Genomic DNA, 12373 nt, shown 5'->3' on the forward strand with positions numbered 1-12373 from the left:
TGTGGGAGAGTTGCTTGGTATATTGGATTGTATCTTCATGGTCCACGCGCACCGCTGCACTGACATCCACAGAATGTCTGGGCACTGGAGTGAAAAACTTAATTAACAACACGAGTCAGACCGTTACCTTCTCAGAATGCTCCCAAATGAATTGTTTCTATTAGCATATTAACTCATTCAGCCAGGCTGCATGCAATAAATACTGAAGACGTTTTAAATGACTGATTACATAATGCTGTGATGTATACTAATGCAGATCTTCGAGCCTTTGTACCCAACCGACCTTATCCTTCCATGACCGCTTGAATTCAGCTACAGTAAACAACATTAAAACAAGGAATTACTCTCCACTAAAACGGAATAACTTTAAGTATTCCCTAATCTTATACCTCCACCTGTGTGGATAGTCTCAACTACATTAACATGTATACCTTTTTGCTTAAAAAGCACCAGCCAAGACATGTCATCCTAAAGTTCTCCTTGATTACTCTGGGCCCATATGCATGCGGATTTGCCAGTTTATTAGGTATATACACACATTGGCCCTTTTTTCAGGTACTTCTATATAGGTGCACTGTGTAGGTTTACAGTTACTGACCATAGCCCATTTGTTTCACAGTTTGTCAACTTGACCCCCAACCCCACCCCATCTATCAATGTAAAGGAACCACCATATGGGAATGGGGCTACCATAGGACCACTGCTGAGCAGTTATTGTTTTGGTGGTGGACCATTTTCTGCACAGCAGTGACACTAACATATCACAAATTTTTAAACACTTTAGTGTTTTAAACACTTTAGATGGATAGGATAAAGAGCTGAGATGAGCAACAGTCAGTAACTGTGGACCTACAATGCAAATAATCTGGCAACTCAATATTTTAGATAGTTAAGAGAAACAGAAACAGTTATTATCTAGGATCAGCCACTTTCTGTGTCTGTAAACATCTTCATTATGATATGAAAAAAATGGCCAAATCTGGGTTTCAAATGATATGTAGTATTTTCAGTCCTACACTCTAAAAAATGATGGGTTATTACATCAACCCAAAGGCTACGTTACTGAAATTGGGCCACATATATGGGTTATTTTGTAATTTGCTGGGCAGTTTCTGAAAACCCAGCGCTCCTGGGTTGGCATCGCGGACCTGAAAGGGAACATGCACATATCCTAACGTCTCTACATCGGTTTCCCTCTCGTTTGAAGAGGAAGAACGAGCTGATTAAAGTAAGTGACTAATTATTTATCGATTAGTGGCGCTATGTTACGTTACGTTTGGTGAAAATATATTGATATGCGTTAGACATATGTTCTTTTTTATTTATTTTGGCTCACAATTACGATAGAAAAGTGTAAAATGAGCAAAATAAAAAAAAAAAACTAAATGGTAAATTAGCCAAATTAACTAGCTAGCTAACTAGCAAGCTGAACGTAGTGTTAAACTGGCCAGTGTTAAACTGGTCAGCTAGCTAATATAACGCATTTATATTTTGTCTACGTATTTCAGACTTAACTACCTGGGGTTTTGGCACAGTTATCTATAAAAACCGAAAAGTAGCTATCTCGCTAGAAAATTTATTATAGTTTGGGAACTATCAGTTAGCTACATTAGCTAGCTAGCTACCGTCATATTAGCTTCATAGCTCTAGAGTAAAACTAAAAAAGCAACATTCACGTGTCGCACGTCTTCGGCATCCTTTAGCATGTAACGGTTCTCGTTTAAATGGTGAATACCAAAACGTGATGTGAAAATAGTAAGTTATATGCCTTTCCAACCTACAAACGTTTCAAATTCTCAGTACCAAAGTGCTACAAGTATTAGGGCAGCAGGCTTCAAACAGGGTTCTTTCCTGGCCCATGTACTGCAAATGTTAGCATTTTAGTTTTGCTAACACTCTGAATTCACCTTATGAAGACGTCTTTAATTATTTGATGAGTTGACAGGTGTCGTTGATGAGGAGGAACGATAAACGCTGCAGGGCTGTGACCAAAAAGGAACCTGCATTAGAGTGTACGTTCTGTTAACATTGGTCATTCACACATCTGCTTTAGCTTTCAGGATTGGCCATAGGATCACAGTAAGATAATAATGACTACACATCTAATGCTTATCTGGCCGGTGTGTTGGAAGAGCAGCAGTAACGGAAGAATGGATGTTTACTCTATACGTTGGAACCTGGCTACATTCCAGGCACATTTTTAGTGCATTTAGAGCAATTCTGCAAACTGAGAGCTCCAACCTGAGTTAAAGGCTCTAAAACACATCACACACCTGTCAGGACCTCAAACAACGACGTATTTGCCAAACTAAAGGCACTTCAACCATTAATAAGAATTAAGACAGTGAGATCATTTTTTTTAACGGGACAGATTCATGAAAATGAGTATAAGTGTATTTTGGTAATTCATCACTTCCACGCACTAACTGCATAAAGCCTGTGAATAATTCACAGCACCTTCATTACACCATTTTGCTTTGTAACAGTTTGCCAAATCTATGCTGCTGCCACATTCTGTTCCTGACGTTAGTGAAATGTGTGCACAATTTAAATCAGGCGATTGACTAAGTACAAAACATTTCACTTTTTCCTTAATGGACTTCTCGGTTCTCTTGGCAGTGTTTTTGCACAACCTATAAAGTCAGAAGGCAGTTTCGTCCCAGACAAGATGTTTAGTTCTGAACATGTTGTGCTTTGGTCATTTCAACACAGTGTCATTAATAATTAATGATCCAATGGCATGGCACGCATGCCCGAATCCCTTTAATGCATGCGTTGTGTTTTATTAATGAGGTATCACATGGTCTGATTTGGAGATTTGAACTTTCTCCATAACTTAACCTTTCTATTACGTTAAAGGTTGTTGTTTTGTCTCTCCTGTGCCTAATCTGGCTTTACTGTTAGGATTTAAACTTGCAGTGTAGTCTATAATTCTGTCAACAGAGTCTCTGCTATCTCTGCACCAGTGGTTGTCGGTAATTACAGTAACAGTTGTTTCTCAATAGTTCTGCTATCTGGAATTTTCCTTGGATCACCTGGTTGTTGTTGATTTTCCAGCCAATTCCAGGTTATGTTTTTTTTTTTTTTTGTCAAATTAACTTCTTTCCTACACAGCTCTGAATTCTACATGCTGAATCATCGCAGCCTCCAAAATAAAGCACCAAGGGCAAAAACTTTGTATATAAGTTCTTGTAGATATAAAGAAACATCTTTGTATTTGTTATTTCTTTTCTTATTTTGTGGTGATGCATATTGTAAATGTACAGTATCAAACAAAATGCAACCTGCAGAATGTAGATCTCATGCAAACTTGATGTGAAAAGATGTTAGGAAAAATGTAAGAAATATTTAATTTGCATTTTACATGTCAGACTGAATTCTGTATCAACAGCTGTTGAAATGTTGTTTGGAGAACACAGTGAAACTTGGTTTAGAGAAATGCTCCAAAACCACTAAGCTAAATGGTCTGTACCTTTCAGCAGCTTACTTCTGAATGTCACAGAGAGCAAGAGAGAGTAGCAGAGAGGCTGTAAGACACCTGTGGTGGGAGGTGGGGGTTCATTAGTATGCATTATACATTTCTCTCCAGTTCCTGGAGACAGAAAGGGGCGGGTGATGAGGGGGGAATCATCTGTCCTCCCCAACGGGCTCTGCATTTTGACTTAAGGGACTAAAACAGAGGAGAGAATAGTGCTATTTAATAGCAAATCATATAGAGAAGTTCTATAGAATATTGAGTAGTTCTATAGAATGTTGAGTAGTTCTATGGAATGTTGAGTGGTATTATCAGAAACACAGGAGGGCGGCTTCATTTACCAAACATAAGTAAAGGTTTCATTATGAGCATCGTGCATTAGTCAAGGTTACAACAATCACTCATAGTCTCTGTTCTCTTTGAGTTGATGGGAAAGCTCAGCTCTAAGAATGGGCGGATCACTACAACATAGATACTGTTTGTTTTTCTGAGAATTAAGGTGCAAGCGCTTTCTTTTATAACTGTTCTGTGACTACTAAATACACCACAGTGTTTACTTGAGATGTTACCACTATTTGGTAACAAATGTTTAAGACAGCTTGACTTTATCATGGAGAAAACTTCAGTGTTAAAGAAGAGGACACCTATTTTTTAAAAAAATAATTGAATAGTTATGTGATATTTAGGTTTTAAACACTTGTGTTTATTTGTTGTTGCAGTCTAGCATTCCCTAACTTATTCGCAAAGAGGCAAACAGCTCAAATAAGCACTGTTTAACGTGTTTAAAAAGCTATAGAAAAGTAAACATTCAGATATACATTTGGATTCACAACGCATCACTTGGTAACTGAATTCTGCCATTGGTATTACTTGTTATCGAGATGCTAGTATTGTTATTACTACTCATGGGAATGTGTATTACTTGATGTTGGGATGTTATTGTTATTACTTATCATAATAATCCTAGTACTGGTTTAATTTGATCAGAATAATAGTGTTGCTGTTACTTTCTGTGGGAAAGCCAGCATTGGTATTACTTGATATGCTAGTATTGTTATTGCTTGGTTTTGATGTTAAAACACTGAAATTACTTTCTGATTTATTGTTGCAGTATAACCTTAGCATTTCAAAGCAAAATTATATAACAAAATGATGTAAATCATTCACGTTATGCAGTTGGTGCGTTTTTAAAAAGAGTTTTAGAAAAGTGTTACTATTATTATTACTTGGCATAGTACAGTTGTATCATCCATTTCTCTCTCTCTCTCTCTCTCTCTCTCTCTCTCTCTCTCTCTCTGTCTCTGACTGCACTGGTCTTGTTTTATAGGACCTGGGAGGGTTTTAGGCAGCAGATGGGCTGCCCTGCTGTGTGCCTGATTGAAATGCTGGAGCTGGAGCGAACTCCTAACACAGTCCCCAGCTCCTGTCAGCACCAGCAAAGGCAGGGAAACAAATCAGCCTCCCAGGGGCTCTGCTGCACAGAGCTGGCCTCTGCCAGGGGCAGCAAAGGCCTGCCCATCTGAGCCCTGCCCAATGAATCCAGCAGCATTTACAAACCTGCTCGCTGCCTTGGTTGAGCCTTTATTGGACATGTCACAACCTAAGCTTTCATAGACCTGACATATGCATCACACTGAGAGAGAAGGTGTGTCAGGTACATCTGTACATGCAGCATTGCTCAAAAAAGGTAACTCTTATAATTTAAGGCTTTTATTAATTTGTTCAATAATCAAATACAGGTATATTTAGAAAGACTTGAATAATAAAAAATGTGCTAAATAATATGCGAACATACATGGTGCACTCACAAAATATTGGCATCCCTGGTAAACACACAAATACACAAATCAAGAAATGGCAACAAGCAAATAGCTAAACGGTTGAAACTGGGTTATGGTTGGATCTTCTACCAGTATAATGATTCAAAACACACCTCAAAATCAACACAAAAAGGGGTTCACTGACCACAGAAGTCTTGTCATGGACATCCTAGCCGCCTGACCCAAACCCCATAGAGGACTTGAGAATCGGAAGAATCTGGAGATTTTTTTTTAATGAAGGAATGGTCTCAGATCACTTGTCGTGTGTTCTCCAGTCTAATTAAGCAATACAGGAAAAGACTCAGAGCTGTTATCTATGCAAATTAAATTAAGGGCTGCCAATAATTGTGGCACTCAGCCTTGAGAAAACTACTTATTTCATTTAATTTCATAAGAAATTTCATTGTACTAATTTCTTAGCAGTTTCACAAACTTTAAATCTTTATCCATTAGAATCCTCTACAGCTCCATCCATCATTCTGGACACTGGACATTCTGGCCATGTTTGTCACTGTCCTACAAACTATTTGAAACCAGTGAAGCAATACAGTACTCATGTACTTTATTGTAGTAAATGAACAAATTTTGTATGTGTATCTGCAACAAAATTAGTTTTAATTCACTGAAAATGATCAACAACTTTTGAGCAGTGATTCCATAATATCTATAGTATCGCTAGTCAGATATGCATACATACCTCGACCTGATGGGTAGGTCTCTGATTATGGCTGTGTCTGTGGTAGGAATGGACAAGTTTGGGGTTGTGTGGAGCAGGATGGGGCGTCTTTGTGTCTTTCTCTGATGATATACGGAGCTCCAGGCTTGGGGGCTGAATGATGAGGAGCCGGCCCGCTGTTCTCTGGGTGACATTCAAAGCCTCTATAAATCCCGCTCTTTATGGGTCCAGCTTGCCATAAATCCCAAAGTCTAATTGGAGGTGTAATGAATTACCATAATTAGTCATAGGCGATATTACATTAAAAGGAGGGTGTGTGTGCCGCAGGGACTACTCTATCATGGCAGAGGAAGTGCTGTGTGCCCGCATAATAGAGGTGTTGGAAGAATGTGACCAACCTGCTGATCTGAGATCAGCTTTGTTTTCTCTCTAAAGATTAATTCGGTTTGGGTTTGGGATTAAGCAAGCTTTTTCGTTTTATGTAATCTGTATATATGTACATTAAAAATATCTTTACATTGATATTTGAACTGATTTGAACTTAAGGCCAGAATACTAAATGGGTAGTCACTGATTAGGTGCTTTCAGATTTCAGACTGCAACGCAGTTGGCCATTCAGCAGGCCTTTAAAAATATCTAAATCGCAATAAATGTTTAAGAGTTTGACTTGAAAGAGGTTGTGTTTATGTTTAGCTTTATTGTGGTCATCTATGCAGAATGTATGTGACCTGTTTAATGCCAGGTACCAGAGTCCCAAAGGCCTCCTGAAGGCAGGGGGCAGTGTGACCCACTTATTCCTTTACTCCCTCAGCAAACTTTGCTTGATACTGAGAGACCTACACTGTCAGGAGCCGTTTGGCTAAATATTGCCCCTCAGTTTTATGATGCTAATAAATGATTTTGTTAATGGATTCGCACCCTGTCCTGCGACCAGCTTTGGACAGCTCCGTCTCTGACTCTTTTATTACAATTTTATCCTAAAATATAAGGTTTCATAGATAAATGCCATTAAACTATTAATCTTGCGACCACTAAATCCCATTAATGATTCTGAAACACCGTTAATTAAAACCCAGCAACTGTAAAAGGATAAGTTTGATCTGTCAAGAAAGAAGAGAGAGTTACAGGGAAAGAAAGAAGGGTGACAGAAAGGCTAAGAACAGCAAGTTTAGAGCAGATGGTCACTTAGAATAGTTTTCTTGTTGTATATTTATTTTCTGCAGTCTTTTGTGACACAGAACACAGTTAGAATAAAGCAGCATGGCTATGACTGTTATAGAAGACACAATCCATAAAATTGTGATCTATTGTTCTTTGCAAGAAATAACGCACCTCTGCTCATCACATTTACAAATTATTTTCATCTTCACTTTTTCCTTTTTTCATTTCTTTGAGCTGCCTTCATTTTTCCGTGACTCACTCTTCTCCGCCTCTCTCAGGGATATCAGGAGTGTATTTATGTTGGTATATTGAGGCATTCCTCAGGGAAATATGTTACTTTTCCAACTGGCCTTCTATCAGCATACCATTAAGGCGCGTCTTCATTTTTCCCCACTAAATCTGACACAGACACTGCAGAAATGTAAGCAAATATTAATTGGGGTCATCATCTGTAGACGCAACTCATGCAGGAGACTAATGTAAAGTATCTTATTAGGGCCGAAGTGATACAGACAGGGATGCTGATGCATTACATTTCACATGAATGCTGGCCACAGCTGTGATGATTCATAGTGACCACTGCACTCCACCTTCATATTTTACCTGCTGAGTGTTTTATCAATTAAGAAGAAATGCTGGAGGTGTGTGTGTGGGGGGGGTGTTATCCTTGTGATTTGAAGCCTTTAACTTTAGACTTATATAACTGACTTGGTGTGACCTGTCTATTATATTGCCTGTTCATTTTAAGGCAGATAAATTACAGTAAAATATTCAACTGGCCTTTAACCCCAATGATCTTTGAACTACGATCTCATGAGGTTTTGTGTTGTGTGGACCACGGCCTGGAAAAAAAAACGCAAAGTATATAAAGGCAGTTAGGTTAAATCTAACTTCCACAACCCCAACGTTCACAGAGCTTTGGCAAGCAATCATTTCATGAGCCATTGTTTACAATCAGCTCCTTTGTTTCAAATCAGGGACTTGTCTTCTGTCTGGGCAGCGATGCTGAGAGAATGGGAGAGTAATTTGTTAAAAGTACTGCTCTTACTGGTCCCAGGTAGTTATTAATTGCTGCTTGTTAATTTGCCAGTGGAAGCAGCAGACCGCCAGATCTTAGCAGCACCACATTTGTCCCAGTAACTGAGAGACCTGACCAAAGCCTCAGCTTTTGGAATAGTCATCCATATCTGGCAGGCCCAACATGTGACCCCTGCAGTAACTCACACTGCAAATACCACAGAGTCATCTTGCAAGTGTGCACAAGTCAGAGACCACTATGAATTTATGTAATTTCAAGTCAAAAGTAATGTCAGACACAACTGTGTGCAGGCTGTTTTTTTTTCAGGAGATATTTCTAAGGAGATTACATGTAAAATAATTTACTTTTATAAGAAAAGAGAAAGTCAAAGGAAACCAAAATTTTCACCATCAGATAAACTGCTTTCATTTTTAAGAGTAGAGTAGAAAACCAAGCTACACTCTTGCTTCAAATCTGAGAAAAAATACAGGTGTTTCTGTCCATCCTTCCACTGTCAGAAGACAATTCAACACGTTGAGTCTGAAAGGATGTGTAGCTGTCAAGAAACTGTTACTGAGAAAAGAAATAGACAAAAACATTTGCAAATCAAACGTGACTGAATGTGTTTGAGATTATTGGGATTGTAAGAAGCAGAAAATGCAACCAACTTATATAAAGCTAACAAAGGCAAAATGTGGACATTATATTTAGTTGTTAAAACCTCTGTGTAATTTTCTTTTTTTGAGGGGACAATATAAATTAATAACTTTTATTCATTGACCATTTTGACTGAAAATTAAATAAATGAAGTGTGACTTCTCACTTTTGCACTGTGCTGTACTTTGGGACAAGATTCTTGATGCCAAATTTTTACAAATCGTTGCTCAACCTGCATGCAACATACTACAGTGTAGGCATACAGCTTAAGTATAAAAGGGTTAAAATAAAAGGTTTCAGTTTCAAATGTAAACTAAAAGAGAATCATTTTCTTAGAAGGTCGTCTCATCATTCCCACACTTGATGAACTCCTAACAACGACTAGGAGAGAAACTAGAGAGAGAGAGAAAGAAATTGACTTGGCAGTCAAAGGAGACATATGTGCTGAAGTTTCTCCCAGAATAAATCAGAGCTATAAGTATGACAGGTGTTTGTCCACCTGCTATAAACATCTCGCCCATGCACTCGGCCGGCCCATCATGGCGTGATTATTTACTGGGCTATGATCCTGTTTACTCTTATGGAGTCCCCAAATCTGATTGCATGCCAGCTGTCCAGCTTAGAGGCCTAGTGCTTGTTAGCAGATGACTGATGGTCTTGCATGTCCATGGGGTGAAGCTTGCCAATGTGAGGAGTAGCCTAAAATGTCAGATGATATTAGAGCTATCTGAGACAGGCGATCAGCTGCCTAACTCGCTCTTAGCTGGTATGGCTGTAAAACTCACACATGCATGCATGCTCACACTCTCACAAATGCCTCTGGATGTCAAACTCAAACTGACCCCAAGTCCGAATTCAAGCTCCATGTCGTCCTTCTCAATATAGCCGTGTAAAAATCCCATGCACTGAGCGGAAGCGCAGGAACCTGTAGTCGTGTTTAGGATGGAAGGGCTGAGCTTAGCAGCATCGCTGCCAGGTTCGTGCTTCATTCACGGCCAGGGCGGGTTCCTCTGAGTAGCTGCCAAGTGACCCAAGGTGATTTAGCACCCCAAGGCCAGGAAAACTAGCATCTGCTGGAGGTCGCTGGAAAGGTGCTGGGTGCTGAATCAGGCCATGGCCAGGTCAAAACTCAACGAGGCTAGAGGACAAGCTATGGCTTTGATGTACGATCTGGTATGAGTGACAGGCACAGACTCTCTCTGAGTCAGGGCTAACAGCCAGGCCTCTTGCCCTGTAGCACTCTTCTAATTTTGCCATGTAGGAAACACACTCAAGTGATTGGGTCAGCAACTCTTTTATGTTCCAAGCAGTAGATTGTTTTATGGATGGGCAATTTAGGGTAATGCTTTACTTAAACAGCCCACTGTAGATGCTTTGTAAATGCTGGTCTTTAGCTTGCTTTTAACTAAGTATTTATTAAATCCACTTTAATTTTACCATGCTATAAACATAATACTCTGTGTAACCCTAACCTTAAAGCTACACTAAGTAAGTTTTGGGGATTTAGAGACCTCTCTGGTGGAAATGTGTAATTGCACAGAATGTGGATGAACATTTTGTAACGTCGGTTGTTCCCCGGACCCCTCCCTCAAGCAAATGAATCTGATGATTGCGAGCAGGTTGAAAGAGTATTCAAAGAGAACTCAGTCAAAACCTGGTGAAGGACATATCTTCCAAGGATGAAAGTAAATTATCTACTATTATCATCAAATCTTCAGTATAATGTTGATGTTACATTTAAGATCCAAACATTGAGCCTGACCATTTTTTAAGCCTGTGCGTGTAACGTTAATACATAAAGACATATGACGTGGTCCAAAAACTCATGAAACTCAGCACATGAATGACATTTTTTAGCATGTTTTTTCCTTTTCTCTCCTAACGCTACTTCTTTCCATTTTTACAAGCAAATCATGCATACCACAGCCATAGCCTTAGCCCAAAACCTAATCCAAACCCTAACCCTGGTGCAAGTCCCAACCCTAAAACCAGCGCAGTTCATAGTTCACCAGATAGCTAGTTAATAATGTGAACTCTATTATCTATAGATAATATATAGAGGGCAATTCAATTAAAGTGCGAACATAGACAAAGACCATTTTTAACCCCAGATATGGCCTTAATATTACTATAATTAGATAAATTCTCTTAATAATTAAACAGTACACTCTTAGGAATGAAAGAGTTCTTTGAAGTGATGCAATGGAAGAACCACATTTGGTCCCCTAAAGAATCTTTAAATGGATGGTTCTTATAAGTCATATATGCAAGTGCAAAGAGCCTTTTTAAAGTTTAAAGGAACTCCACATAATGTAAATCTTCTGTAGTAAAGAAAGATTTTTTTCTAGAACCATACAACCAAGGCAAGAACCATTTAGGAACCTTGGGTCAGTCATATTCAATGCTGGTGCCTCAACGTATTATTGTCCTTCTTTTTCTGCCCATGTGTGCCATGTAACATTAGGCTGTCCTTTAGGAATTTCGGCCTAAACAATTACCTGAGTGTGAAGTACTCATAGTAAGAGTATTATACGAGGAGCAGGTGTGGTAATTTGAGTCATTTGTGGCAGCGCGATGATGAATGGCGTCTGGAGTAAACAATCAGACCAAGGCAGTGGATCTATTGCCGAGTAAGGAGAATTTAGTCTCATCATAAAAGAATTCTCCCTCCCTCTATTTCACTCCGACACTTTTATGCTTTTTTTATTTTCTAGCTCATTGCGGCCGCAAGCTGCATGCTGATTTATATGACCTGGCAGGGATACAAGGGGCCCTCAAGAGACCGAGCCCTCTCCCAGGCACCCCCTCCCCTCACACACACACACACACAGAGGGCTCACCTAGTGCACACCTACCTTCACCCCCAGCCCTGTTCCGTATTTCCCGCCTCTAACAAGATATTAGCGTAGCACTGTTATTCAGCCCTGGGTGAGGACCTGCAGGAAACAGTGCTCCTTAAAGGCCTGCACACAAACCCACTTAAAATGTGCCAGAGGAAATCACGGACGCCTGCTGATTCAAACTCAGGGTACAATGAAGCCCTTTTTGTGTGTTGTGCTTGCTTCTGAAGAGATCTTTGTCCTCGACGGTGCAGCAATCTGCAGATTCATAAGGCGCAAGTTAAATACTCAGAAGAGATGACTATCAGTGAGCTGATAAAAAATGTAATTCAGGACAAAACCTAGCGAGACAGAGACAGGATCTGTTGATAAGGCTGCAAGGCAGCTGTGTCCAATTCAGTTTTTTCCTTATCACGTAAAGAGGACAGACCCTGGAGGAGAAGGGCTTTAAGTTTATGACTTGCTTATGAGTATGTGCAGTAGACATGACCTTGAGACTTCTCTGTCTAATGCTTTATTTCCTCATTGTCTCCTTAGTAATCAGCAGCCGCTTGATGGTGACATTTAACTGTTTAAACTCCAGCTAATCTTAGGGCTTATTATCTAGTAACTAATTTATTATATATAATATGTGTAGTGAATGTAATACATGTAGAAATATATTCAGTTACAAGAGTAAAGGATGAATGCAGCTCTGGATCTCACCAAGAAATGACAAAATACAGC

This window comes from Colossoma macropomum, unplaced genomic scaffold (assembly GCF_904425465.1).
Source record: "Colossoma macropomum unplaced genomic scaffold, Colossoma_macropomum, whole genome shotgun sequence".
Taxonomy (NCBI): Eukaryota; Metazoa; Chordata; class Actinopteri; order Characiformes; family Serrasalmidae; genus Colossoma; species Colossoma macropomum.